Below are 14,148 nucleotides of genomic sequence, written 5' to 3' on the forward strand. Positions count from 1 at the left end.
TAGTTGTTCACGTGAGCAGCCTTTGTGTTATCCTATTTAGGTTGAAATATTATATACATTTTCATCCTTAAACTTTCTTGAAATTATTTTTGTCCACAAATTTCTCTATTTAGAAAACTATTTTTGTTTATTGTAAACTAAATACAGAGACATGCTTTGTATTATAGATCCCACATCAGAAGAGTATTGTGAAGGTCTCAAGCTTATAAGGGAGAATCTCTCCACTTAATGGGTTTGTTTTTTAAGTGTAAAACTTTTAGCGGATGACATTTGTTTGATGATGATTATCGTTAACTAAAAATGGATTATAATGTCACTTTTAAAACCTTAGTAGATGGAATATTTTCATGAAACTTGAGCGATGAAAAGGAATTTCTCATAATTAGATTAGAAGTTTGCACTTTAGAAAGCCAATCCGTGAGCATTAAAGAAGAAAAAGAAGAAGAAGAAGAAAGAAGAGGAGGGGTCCCACTGATATTGTTGTGGGCTTAGGGGACCACAAGATAAGCCAGCTAGACTAACCTTGAGAGGCGAGTCTTAACCGTTCATTCACTCACTCTCTCACTCTTCTTCAAGACGAAGCAAACAAACACCACTATTTGCTACCTTCCAAATTTCAATCCCATCCTTTCTCTTCTCTCCTCTTTCTCTCTCCCCCCCATTCTTGCTATTTCCACTCCACCATTTTTCAATTTCAAATCATTTAAATATATTTTAGACCATTTTTTTAATTATCGTGATTATCCATGTCAGTTTTTTCATACTTCAACTAATTTCTTATGATCTTTAAACTATTGATCATGTAAGAGTCCTTATGGCCACTCTTATTAGTGCTTAGAGAGACGTAAACTTAAAAACTCATAAAATTTTTTTTTACTTTTTTATCATCAGACCAGTCAATAATGATTATATTAGACGATTTCTCTTATGTTGGTATAAGCAATTAATATAATATTTAAAAATAATCAAATGGTCATCAAAGTCATTAAATTCATAATGTAAATTACTACAAGAATTTAGATATATGATAAAAGATAGAAGAATCTCCTAAAAAATTGGAGTGCAAGAAGCTAAAGATGGAGTGGATATATAAAATAAGACAGTGAAATATATAAGAAAATAAGAAAATAAAAAAATAAAAAATGAAGAAAATGAATATTATCCGATAGGAGATGGAGACCATTCAATACACGCAACGTCACTAGCCGTTCAAAAATCCCCCTCACAATATCCTCTCACTTAAAAAACATTATATCTCTAAGCTTTATATCCTCTCTCATCTCCACCCAACCTTACTAAGCTCCCACCTCCTCACCGTCCCTTTTGCTCCTTTCATCAAACCGGATTTTTATCGATTTATTTCCGTTTGGATAAAGATGAAAATCTTATGATACGGAAGAATACCATACCATTATTTACTATTTGTATATTTATTAACATGTATTATTGTTTATAATATTAATTAGTTTATATTTCTGGTTTTTGTGTTTTGGTATGAGATATTAATTCATGACGATTATTAAGGTTTTGCATGATTTGTCATCTTAACGTAAATTTTAAAACTAAAATTAAGTTCAAACTTTATATATATTTTAATATTTTTAATACATGCAATGTGTTTTTATAATATTCAAATGTTATTTTTCAAGATTAAAAACTATAAAAAGTTATGAATACGAGTCTTAATTATTTTCATATTTTATTTAGTTTTTTAATTGTAACCAAATTTTGTTTCGAAACATTAAACTCATTTTATATCCCTTATTTTAAAAAATATGTATTTAATTAATTTCAAAATTAAATAGGCCCTAAAAAGCTTTAAATAATTTGTGAGGGTATATAATAATATTAAAGAGTGCATCATATTTAATAATCAGGCGAAGCACCGTCCAAACTCCGGGATTTGTGAAACGCTATGAATGGAATACAGAAAGTCGAATCTGACACTGATGCGTCGAAAATACGCGCTGGGCTATCAACTATTTTGTTCTCCAGTACACCCCGCCCCACACACACCTCCTTCTTCCCCAATCATCCACCGTTTGATGATTCCGATCGCACAATGAATAAAACTGGACCCCCACATATATTTGGGTCGGTCACCCGCTTTCGATTAGCAGCATATCAATAAGATCTTTTAATCCATATTTTGTTATTTTTTCTTATTTAGAAATAAAAATATTATTACCTCCATTAAAATAAGATTTCTTTTTTTATACATTTTCACCATCAAAGGAAATTTCAATTAATATTATTTTTTGGATAAAATCTTCTCAAACTAATTATTATGAAAATAGTTGAGTTTTATTAAAAAAATAAAATTATAAATTATAATAATATCTTGAATATATATATTAAATGCGTAAGAAAATAATAAAGTTAATAATAAAAATCAAGCCTATCCATCCAATTATAAATCATACAACATTAATTGAAACGGTTTGTCGGGTCAGAATCATGATTAAAAATCCCCAAAGTAATCCAACGGTGAATATCTCACGTCTAAAATAACAACGTACAATACTGATCGCTACGTGTAATAAAACCTATCTCTGTGTTCCCTAAAAATTCCATCCTCTTCACTATATTATAACCACCTTAAACCTCTTCTTCAACAAAACAACTTCATTTCACTTTCTTTTCATTCTCTCTCTGCGAACCCTCGGTTTCATTTTCTTCGTTGTTTTTTGTTGTTGTTGTTGTTGCGTTGGGGTCGCCTACGATTCTTCCGGATTGGGAACGGAGATTTTGGTGCCGGTCTGCGCCGTCGTCGGCATCATCTTCTCCCTCATTCAGTGGGAATCGTTTCGCGCGTGAAAGTCCACGCACGACGGACTCCGAGTAGTAACAACAAGAAGAATGGGTTCAATGATTATTTGATCGAGGAAGAGAAGGGATTAACGACCAGAGTGTTGTTGTCAAGTGTGCTGAAATTCAAAATGCATCTCGAAGGTGAGGTCTTGTTTAGGGTGGCGGATCTTAGCGTTTTCTTTTCTAGATCTGGTTGTGTGTTTTGTTTAGTGATTTGTTTGTGTAATTTTCTTTTCGTTTTGGTGTTTTGGTGGCGATGTTTGCTGTCTTAGAAAATGGAGGAAAAAAGAGAAAGTTGAAGTTTGTTGATATTTTAGCTTGTTTTTGTAGGTGGCTAGAATTAAGTTACAGATTACTCGTAAGGGTTTGATTTTTACCTCAGTTTGGCTGAATTGAACTTTACTTGCTGTTTGGTTGCCGAGAAGAATTTGGGGGGGAGAAAAAAAAAAAAAGACGTTATAAACAAATTGTCTTTTATTGATTTTGGAGTGCTACCACAATTTTCGTTAACATAAATCAAATTTACATGACGAAACAAATTGATTGAAATTGTTTAGAGCGAAACGACGTAGTTTTTTTTATTTTCACTGTTGGAAAAATCCAGATCTGTTTTTCAGATTATATTATTATTTTGTTTAAATTAAATTACGACTTATGAGATATTATTTTAATATATATTTTTTTTATATTTGTTGGAATCTATTTTTACCTGTACGATGTCGTAATAATCAGTGGGGTGCTTATGGGATGCTTTTGTCTTTATGTAATTAAGTACACTTGGCTTTTTGGTGTTATTATCACAACTTGTGTTGCACACATGGGTGAAACTGATAGTAGATCTTAAGATTAGATTGGGATTAAGATGGAGTGTATGTGACTCGAGGTGGGCATCTTTAATTTTTTTAATTACATTTCAAAACATGGGATTAAATAAAATAATCTGGTTTAGATTTCTGTGTTCCCTTGTATATGTTTTATTTGGGACTTGTATATTCTTATGCAGCTCTTATCTTCTTGGTTCTAGCTCTTGAATTTTTTTGTCTTATTCTAATTAAGTTTACTGGCTGTTTTTTATATTAATTAATGTTATTGATGAGAATCTGAATTACTGTTTTAAGTGTCCTGTGCCTTGTACTGTGTATTCAACATATTTAGGATTTTTCTACAGATTAGGAAGTACTTTAGATTGATTTTTTTTCAGATTTAATAACATTTTACAACGTACTTAGGCTCATAATGTAACTGGTACCCTGTTAAAACATTTTTATATGACATCTTCCGTTTAAGCTATCATCATTTTGATGAATTATGACTGCTTGTAAGGGTTGAGAACCAGTTTCTTTGGTGCTCCCATTTGTCTTGTATTATGTGTACATACGGTCTGTATCGCGAGATCTCTTGCTCTTTATAATATTTATGGGATTTTAATAAGATCTCTGGATTTTTAGTTTTAGAAATTGTGATGAATGTGTTTATCTTAAGTTAAATTTGGCTCTTAATGCATGGGGACACCATTTCAGTGGCAGATATTGCTATATGGGAGTTGACCCGGTTTTTTTAACTATTATTTGATTTCCTCCGTGTAGTCAACTCAGTTTGTCTGCCTCTTAACTGGTTGTTTCCATTTGATACTCTAACTTAATCTGATTTTGTTGGCTATTACATGATCTATGCTTTATTCTCTTTTTTATCTTGGTCAGTATTGTTTTTAATGATTATCTGAAATTGCAGTCTGTTCTAAAGTATGTTATTTTTTTTGTTCATCGATCATACTTATGTATGTCTTGTGTAACAGGTGCGACATCCTTTCTTTTTACTGAATATCAGTATGTCGGAGTCTTCATGGTCGCTTTTGCAGCCTTGATTTTCCTTTTTCTGGGTTCTGTTGAGGGCTTTAGCACCAAGAGCCAACCTTGCACTTACGATAAGCAGAAGACATGCAAGCCCGCTCTTGCCACTGCACTTTTCAGCACTGTGTCATTCTTGCTTGGCGCCATCACCTCTTTGCTTTCCGTTTCCTTGGGATGAAATTGCTACTTATGCCAATGCAAGGACAACCTTAGAAGCAAGGAAGGGTGTTGGCAGGCTTTTATTACTGCATTTAGATCTGGTGCAGTGATGGGTTTCCTCCTTGCAGCAAATGGTCTTTGGTGCTGTTCATTGCTATCAATCTTTCAAGCTGTACTATGTATGCCTGGGAAGGCCTATTTGAAGCTATTACTGGTTATGTCTTGGTGGGTCTTCCATGGCTCTCTTTGGGAGAGTGGTGGTGGTATCTACACCAAGGCTGCTGAGTTGGTGCTGATCTTGTAGGAAAGGTTGAAAGAACATTCCAGAAGATGACCCGAGAAACCCCGCCGTAAGCAATAGATCACTTCTGAAATTGAGTTCTAGTTTGTTTTTTGGGTTTTACTGATATGTTTAAATTGTTTTCTTTTAGGTCATAGCAGACAATGTTGTGATAACGTTGGGGACATCGCTGGAATGGGTTCAGATCTTTTTGGCTCATATGCTGAATCATCATTGTCTGCTCTTGTTGTTGCTTCCATATCATCTTTTGGATGAACCATGATTTCACTTCTATGCTCTATCCGCTGCTCATCAGTTCGATGGGTATCATTGTCTGTTTGGTCACTACTCTATTTGCCACTGATTTGACTGAACAAGGCCGTCAAAGATATTGAACCAAAATTGAAGCAGCAGCTTATAATCTCTACGTTCTAATGACTGTTGGAATTGCAATGTCTCATGGGTAGGCTTGCCTTCTTCCTTTACAATCTACAATTTTGGGGTTCAGAAGGTTGTGAAAACTGGTAGAATCAAAATAATTCTTCTTCGGCAAATTAGCATGTTATGTGAAAGATGATATTTTGTGTCTTTCTGAACATCAATAATATTTGTTTGTTTTTTTTTTTTTTAATCTATCGGAGATATCTAGGTGGTTGGTTCCATATAGCTAGCTTATTCAGTTTATGAGCACGTTTGAGTATGTGAGGCGCCCAAAATTGTGTTGGTAAATGTGCACTTATTATGGGTTATATAGGCTCCAAATTCCTCAAATGACTTGTAGGCTAGGATATTACATGTGATTTTATTTCAGACAGTATACTTTTGATCTTCATATTCTACCCTATGAACTGTATCCAAACATTTGTTTGCATGGTTTTACATGGGTATTGAATTGTTGAAATACTGAGTCAAAAATGTGGATTTTTTTACTTTTTAATTGCTTTGTGCCTAATGATCAACTAATTCAGTTGCCAGTTCTAGATGTATGCTTTTTAAGAGATTTTATATCTGTGTACTAACATTTTTTTGTTTTGCAGGCAACTGTTCTTGTGTGTGTGTGTGGTCTTTGGGCTGGACTTATCATTGGGTTTGTCACTGAGTATTACACAGCAATGCATACAGGTAAATTGAAAAAAAAAAAAAAAAAAAAATTAAGACTTAATTGTTGGCTTTTTATTGTTGCTTCAATTGTTTTGTTCTTGATGGTATATTTGCTTGATATGCGCCCCTGTGCAAGACGTTGCTGATTCCTGCAGGACAGGAGCTGCCACCAATGTTATCTTTGGCCTTGCTTTGGATACAAATCCGTAATCATTCCAATTTTTGCCATTGCAGTCGCATTTTTGTTAGTTTTAGCTTTGCTGCCATGTATGGTATTGCAGTGGCTGCACTTGGAATGCTCAGCACTATCGCCACTGGTTTGGCCATTGATGCTATGGTCCATAAGTGACAATGCTGGAGTATTGCTGATGGGCTGGAATGAGCCACCGCATTCGTGAGAGAACTGATGCCCTGGCTGCTGGAATACCACTGCTGCCATTGGAAAGGTACTGAGATATTCTTCCGGAATATATTTGACCTGGAGGATGGATTTCCTTTTCTTTCTTTTTTGATCTTCTTGTGCTTGCTAATTGGAATCTGTTTTCAGCAACCTAATATTACTGTATACTTATGACTTTTAAATTCCCAGTAAAGTGCCGTTCTGGTTCTCCAAATATGGCACAAGAGCTCTTTCTTTCCTTCTATTAAGTTTTGCCAAAAATCGTTGAAGTAGCTGGCCACCTTTTTTATTAGTTTTCCTTCTTTTGTGCTTGTTTCTGTTACCTTTTGCTAATGAATTTGATGTGAAACCCCGAAGTATATTTCTTGTCCGATGCTTTAACCATTTCATTTCCTTATTTAACTAAAGAAATTTGTTGGCTTCAGGGATTTGCCATTGGATCAGCTGCACTGGTGTCTTTGGCTCTATTTGGTGCTTTTGTCAGCCGTGCAGCCTCTATACCGTTGATGTTTTGACCCCAAAGGTCTTCATTGGTTTGATTGTTGGTGCTATGCTTCCTTACTGGTTCTCTGCCATGAAATGAAGAGTGTTGGAAGTGCTGCTTTGAAGATGGTTGAGGAGGTTCGCAGGCGGTTCAACACCATCCCAGTCTGATGGAGGGCACCACCAAACCTGATTATGCTACCTGTGTCAGACTCCCTGATGCATCCATCAAGGAGATGATTCCCCCTGGTGCTCTTGTCATGCTAACACCCCTCATTGTTGAATCTTCTTTGGTGTGGAAACCTTGTCTGGTGTGCTCGCAGGCGCCCTTGTTTCTGGTGTCCAGGTAATTATCTGCCATTAATTATCCAGGAGTTGAATTTTTGTGTTTAAAATCATATACGTTAACCTTGTTGCTCTCTTGTATTTTTTTCAACAGGTCGCAATTCTGCATCTAACACTGTGGTGCATGGGACAATGCTAAGAAGTACATCGAGGTAAGTGTATTAAAGTGTTAAATCTGATTTATACTTGATTGGGTTTGGTTTTTGGTAATAAATTTTGTGATTGAATTGTTAGGCCGGTGCCTCTGAGCATGCAAGGACCCTCGGACCTAAGGGGTCCGAGCCACATAAGGCAGCTGTGATTGGCGACACCATTGGAGATCCACTCAAGGACACTTCAGGCCCATCGCTAAACATCCTCATCAACTCATGCTGTTGATCACTGGTGTTTGCTCCTTTCTTTGCCACTCACGGTGGCCTGCTTTTCAAGATCTTCTAAGCCGGGATAACCAAAAAGTCCAACGCTGAAGAGGTCATAAAAACATGGAGACACTTTGCTTTTTAAGTCAATTTTTGTGCTAAAACAGTAATGGGTTTCGAAGTTAGTTTGGTTAGTTTAGTGAATCTATTTTGAAACGGGGATAATGTGAAATTGAGATGCTTAGAATGATTGCAAGAAAATGTTTTGATCTCTACATTTCAGGGGAGTGGCCGTGCCGTGGTGGTATGTCTTTGGGTCTTTTTTAATTTTTATCCTAGGTAGTCTTTTAGAACACTTCCCCCTTTAACTCTACTGTAAGGTTCACCTTTCACCATTTTAGCAAGAAGAGCATTTGGACTCCATTTAAGCGAGAAAGAGCACTTGTACTATTAGCTGTGTTGGTATTTATTTTTGTCTTTCCCGATGGTGAGTGTGACATCAAATTCTGACTAGCTGGTGCCCAAAATATGAAGCTCGTGAGCAACTAGTTTCTATTTCTAATCGATAAGGTAGGTGAATTTGCTAATTCTGTTGCTATCGTGAGCCACTAGTTTCTCACTTTCTACCCAACACGAGTCTCATTTTAGGCCTCAAGAGACGAGACGTAAGACTCTTGAAGTTAATCACTGACCTATTCAAAGTAAATGACTTTTTTTCCCGCTCAAGGTTGCCTTGATGACACTATTTTACCTAAAAAGTTTCAAAATACCATTTCCCACTCAAGTTTATATTTCAAATTTCTAACTAATCATCGGTAATTCTAACATTTTAGCGATCTTATGTCATCTTCTTCTCTTCTTCATCATCACTCACTAAAACCTTTTCCCATCACTGTCGGTAATCGAGTGAATTGTGTAACGTGTAATCCACTCCTCCTAAGTTTACAACAGAATTATTAGGGGTTTTATTAAGTATAGGATTAAACTGAAATTTTTAAAACAAAAAGTTTGTAAAAATGGACAAGAATACCCTGACGTTAAAATTCCTAAATACACGACTAAAATCCTTTCCCCTGAAACCAATCATTTTAGGGAATTTGTTGGCGTCGATTTGGTGGAGAGTGCAGAAACAATGAGAAGAAGGAAATAAATCAGAGTTGGTGGAGAGTCAGGGAAACAGGATAAAGAATGAAAGACCGAAAGAGAAAATAGGAAAAAAGGAAAAGAAGGAAAGAAGAGAAAATAGGAAAAAATAGGTGTCATTAGAGGAGAGAAAAGAGAAAGCAAAAGTAAAGTACACAAAGAGAAGAGGAAGAGAATAACTTCAGTGTTGGTGGAGACGGGAGAGAGCCGGGAGAAAGAAAAGGAAAAAAAGAAAGAGAAACCGTGAGCCATTTCAGTATGGAGAGAGAGAAAAGAAAAAACAAATCAATATAAATGAAAATAATACAGTTACCAAGTGCACCGAATTTGTATTGAATAACTTGATAAATCTTGATCGTTGATAATTTTAACTTAATATTAGTCGACATCAAATTTTATCACTTATTCGTGTACTACTTTGATGATTGTAGCATATTTATAATAATTAGAGGGGAAAAACATTATAGTATGGAGAGAAGAAAAGAAGAACAAATCAATAAGGAAAGAAGTGATGGAGAAAGAGTACATAATGTGAGAGAGAAATAAAAAAGTAAGAAAGAGAGAGAGAAAAATCTCACCAATTTAAAAAAAATTGCTGCTTTTATTGTTGGCGTTAACTTGACTTGCAGGCCAAGCTCGAAACTTTTTCTTTTTAGGTCGAGTTGAGCCGAGTCAGGAAATAAAAACTCAGACTCGGCTTGAATTTTTTTTTCTTTTCACGAGTTAAACTTGTTAAGCCAAAACTCGATTCGATTCGACTTGTTAACAATCCTAATCACCATCAAAAGACTCACTAGTATCTCCTTTTCAAAACTCTAATAGTTTAGATTGAGCTTTCTCTCAGTTGGCCGCTGAATAAAAAGAGTATTCTAGATAGTAAACAAATATAAACTTTATTCTGGTGGGAAAGTCATGAAGGCAAACCTTGGGTAGGAACAGTCGTATACGCTAATATTGATAGATTTGTCGTATTGATATTTGATGCACAACGAACTATACGCTTTTATAAATTATTGATGTGGTTACAGTTTTTATTTTTCACGTTTCAGTTTCGTTAAAGGGTAACGAAATTCGTCACCCCACACTCCTCTGTGTGTCTCTTCACCTGTGTTCGTCTCTCCTGCAACACTCAGATAACTCTCTCTTTCAGTTCCCCACAAAACAGCGAAAAAATGTTTGTCTCCGCCCCATATCCTCTCCCTCTAACCCCACCACCACCGCCCTTTCTTCCTCCTTTTCTTCTCTATTCGCCGCTCTTTCCTTCCTATTCCCTCCTCCACAATCACTAACCCCTCCGCCCCGGCTCCTCACGCCTCCCTTCCATTCGCGCCCTGACGCCGCGCACCTTTCGACTACGAATCCCATCCCGCTACCACACCTTAAATCCAATTCTCTCAAGATTGCCATTATCGGATTTGGCAACTTCGGCCAGTTCCTTGCCAAGCCTTTTCCCGCCAAAATCACACTCTTTTTGCTCACTCTCGCTCAGACTACTCCCGTGTTGCTCCCCAATTCAACGCTCAGTTCTACTCCGACATTGATGACCTTTGTGAACTTCACCCTGATGTGTTCTCATTCTACCTCCATCTTCCACTGAAGTATGCTTAATCTATCCATTTCAGCGGTTGAAAGAAGTACACTTTTTGTCGATGTTCTTTCAGTCAAAGAGTTCCCTATGAATCTTTTCTTGAATATTTGCCAGAAGAGTTTGATATCTTGTGTACACATCCGATGTTGGTCCGAGAGTGGAAAGATTCGTGGGTTTGTCTTCCTTTTGTGTATGACAAAGTTAGAATTGGAGATGACGAGGAAAGATTGGTCGAGTCAGAGGTTTCTCTTGACTTTTTTGCTAAGCAAGGTTTGCGAATGGTGGAGATGAGTTGTATTGAACATGATAAGTACGCTGCAGGTCACAGTTTGTGACACATACAATGGGAGAGTGTTGGAGAGGTTTGGGTTGAGTCTTCGCCATTAACACAAAGGGTATGAGACATTGTTGACTTGGTGAAGAATACGAAAGGATAGCTTTATTTGTATTATGGGTTGTTTAGTATAACCAGAATTCGTTGGAGCAATTGGAGAGGTTGGATATGGCCTTTGAGTCTATTAGAAGATTTGTTGGGCGGCTGCTTCAGGTTTATAGAAAGCTTTGTTTCTGAATGCTAAGGAAGAGGATAGATTTTTGTCGACAATGAAGTTTTTCGCGGTGGTGATGATGTGGTGGAACCTTCTGATGAGAAGTAAAAGACTGGAAGGATCTTAAACAGGAAGGTGATTTTACAAACTACTGATTTTATATGATTTTAATTTTTTTTTCTTTCATTTTGTTTGGTATTGTATTGTCTTAGCTAGTTATTATAAGTGATCAGATCAGAATGTAATGGATAATGCATCTATAAGAAGAAATTTTCAATGACTTGCTTTCTGAACTTGCATGTTTCTTTTAGGTTTCAATTCGTTAGTCGTTTGGTTTATTTGAAGTGCCTTTGATTTGGTTTCTCTTAGCTGTTCAATTTGTGTTTTTTTTTTTTTTTTAATTGATTATTTGTTCCCTTTTGGTACCTGATTTTGGAGAAGAGCTGATCGAATGGAAAATAGAGGATGGAGAGGCTGTGTTCCATTAAACTATTTCGGAGATGAGCTCTGATCGAATGGAAATAGGGATGGAGAGGCTAAATAACCTCTGTGGGAGTTTCGTTCTCCTCTTGCATCAGTCCGTTGATTCGTATGCCACTTTGTTAGTAAGACCTGATTGCTGGCGGTAGAGTATTATTAAGTCTTTCTCTTAATGGTAAGAAATGAAGATCAACTTGTTTGAATTGTAGAATTCCAATCTCTTTACTCTCTCACTAAGTCAAAGTCGTTTCATGTCAATGTCTTCTTGGCTGATAGAATTTAATGTAAAGGAAAAGAACTAAATCATCTTCCTGTGGTTTGCCTATTCTCACATACTATATCATAAGCCATTCGATGCTTTTCTTTTCAGATCGGCAAGAATTCATTGCTTGCTTTGCCGCAATTTTACCTTCAAATCAGTTTCCCTCACTTTAGCTAACCTGGAAGTCTTTTTGAGAATGTTCCTCGTAATGGCCTGTAGCTGAACTTCAAGATAGCCAAGTATTTAAGTATCGTCATAGAATGATAAACTTCATCTTGAAAGAATGAAAGGTAAATCCTTTTCTTGGATTTTATTTTTTTCCTCTAGGATCCAGCTTACACAATTCTTATGAATTTGCTGTCAAAGTCATCGAAGCAATTGTCGAACTTCCTAGGATAGAGGACATGTCTGTGGTGTGGAGTGGTCTTTATTTGAGGTTTAGGGAGCCTTTATTTATATCATGCTCGAGGAAAGTGGAGCATCTATCAGTAAAAAACTAATATTGATAGGCTAATTTTACATTGCTATCCTCTGAGAAACCCAGTTCATTTTTTCTGAGTGGCAGATCTATTAGGACGATTGGGGAGTAAGATTATTGTTTTATTGCATTTTCAATTTCAAGACCTTGGTGTAAAGTTAGCGATGTAGAACAAGGGGCAAGGAAATCACTACCTTTGTGCAAATTGTCTTGCATGCTGAAAAATGAGTGTTATGAAAATGGAGGTTACCGAGGAGGATGTGCGGGAAGAAAAACAAGGATACTGTTAATCAGTTGTTGGAAGTTGTGGTTAGGCAATGAGCTAATTGAGATTAGTGAAAAATGGGCGTTTTGGTTAAAATAAGTTGCAGAGACGAGGAACAAGACTGAGCCTTTAATTTGGCCTTCATAGTTAATACAGAATCATAGAATTTATTGCAGTGTACTAGATGCACTTAGAAAACGTATAACAAAGTTTGATATTTTGAGAGAAAGTTGAATGTTAATTTTTAGAGCAATACATAATTATACCACTGAAGGATCATCCTTACAAAGGATGCAAAGGAGAGATTTCACTGAGATAAGTGTTGTGACATCTAAATTAAGCATCTTCTTATGTGTTGGAGTTGGCGACCACTTCAACATTAAGGGGCGAAGCAGACGCATACAGGTCCCGCTGCCAGGCTGGGGCTCTGCTCCCCGGTGAGTGGGCAGGGGGCAATGCCTTCGACCCATAAGCAGTTTGGGTTTATACCATGAATAGCTGCCGTAGGATTTTTCTAAGGAATAAAACTCATATAGGGTTTGGTTTAGGAATAAGAATCCTAGTAGTATTAGGTTTCTTTTAATAAACCTAGTATATAAAGACGTTATTCTCTTGTATGAGTGTGTGAGAGCAATTTATTAGCAAATGCATTCATTGTAACGAGAGAGGTTTATGGTACATTCATTGTAGATATTAACTCTGTTGGACGGAGTCCAGTTTTGGGTAAATCAAGATAAATCACACGTGTTCGTTCTCTTTACTGTTGGTTATTTGTGTGTGATTGTTTGTTTTCTTTGATATCAAATACGCTCTATTTCTTTCACTATGCAGCTATCAATTTGCACAAAACACACAGAACAGTACAGTATAATATCACACTTTGGCAACATGAAGTGCTCTCTGTCCTTTCTGGTAGTATCCCCAGTGTATATCAGGGTACCCTTTCACCTTCTTCTGAAATTGCAGTCTGTTCTAAAGTATGTTATTTTTGGTTCATCGTTCATACTTATGTATTCTTGATGTAACAGGTGCGACATCCTTTCTTTTTACTGAATATCAGTATGTCGGAGTCTTCATGGTCGCTTTTGCAGCCTTTTTTCCTTTTTCTGTTCTGTTGAGGGCTTTAGCACACAGCCAACCTTGCACTTACGATAAGCAGAAGACATGCAAGCCCGCTCTGCCACTGCACTTTTCAGCACTGTGTCATTCTTGCTTGCGCCCATCACCTCTTTGCTTTCCGGTTTCCTTGGGATGAAAATTGCTACTTATGACATGCAAGGACACCTTAGAACAAGGAAGGTGGTTGGCAAGGCTTTTATTACTGCATTATATCTGTGGCAGTGATGGGTTTCCTCCTTGCAGCAAATGGTCTTTTGGTGCTGTTCATTGCTATCATCTTTTCAAGCTGTACTATGGGTGATGACTGGGAAGGCTATTGAAGCTATTACTGGTTATGGTCTTGGTGGGTCTTCCATGGCTCCTTGGGGAGTTGGTGGTGTTATCTACACCAAGCTGCTGATGTTGGTCTGATCTTGTAGGAAAGGTTGAAGAAACATTCCAGAAGATGACCCAGAAACCCCCCGTAAGCAATAGATC

The 14,148-nt window shown here is 36.6% G+C and overlaps 1 pseudogene; it reads left to right on the plus strand.

Moving 5' to 3' along the window:
- The first annotated feature begins 2,718 nt into the window (after positions 1-2,718).
- On the plus strand, positions 2,719-10,906 carry LOC116142653 (annotated as a pseudogene).
- The last annotated feature ends 3,242 nt before the right edge of the window (positions 10,907-14,148 follow it).

Source organism: Pistacia vera, unplaced genomic scaffold (assembly GCF_008641045.1).
Source record: "Pistacia vera cultivar Batoury unplaced genomic scaffold, PisVer_v2 Contig413, whole genome shotgun sequence".
NCBI lineage: Eukaryota > Viridiplantae > Streptophyta > Magnoliopsida > Sapindales > Anacardiaceae > Pistacia > Pistacia vera.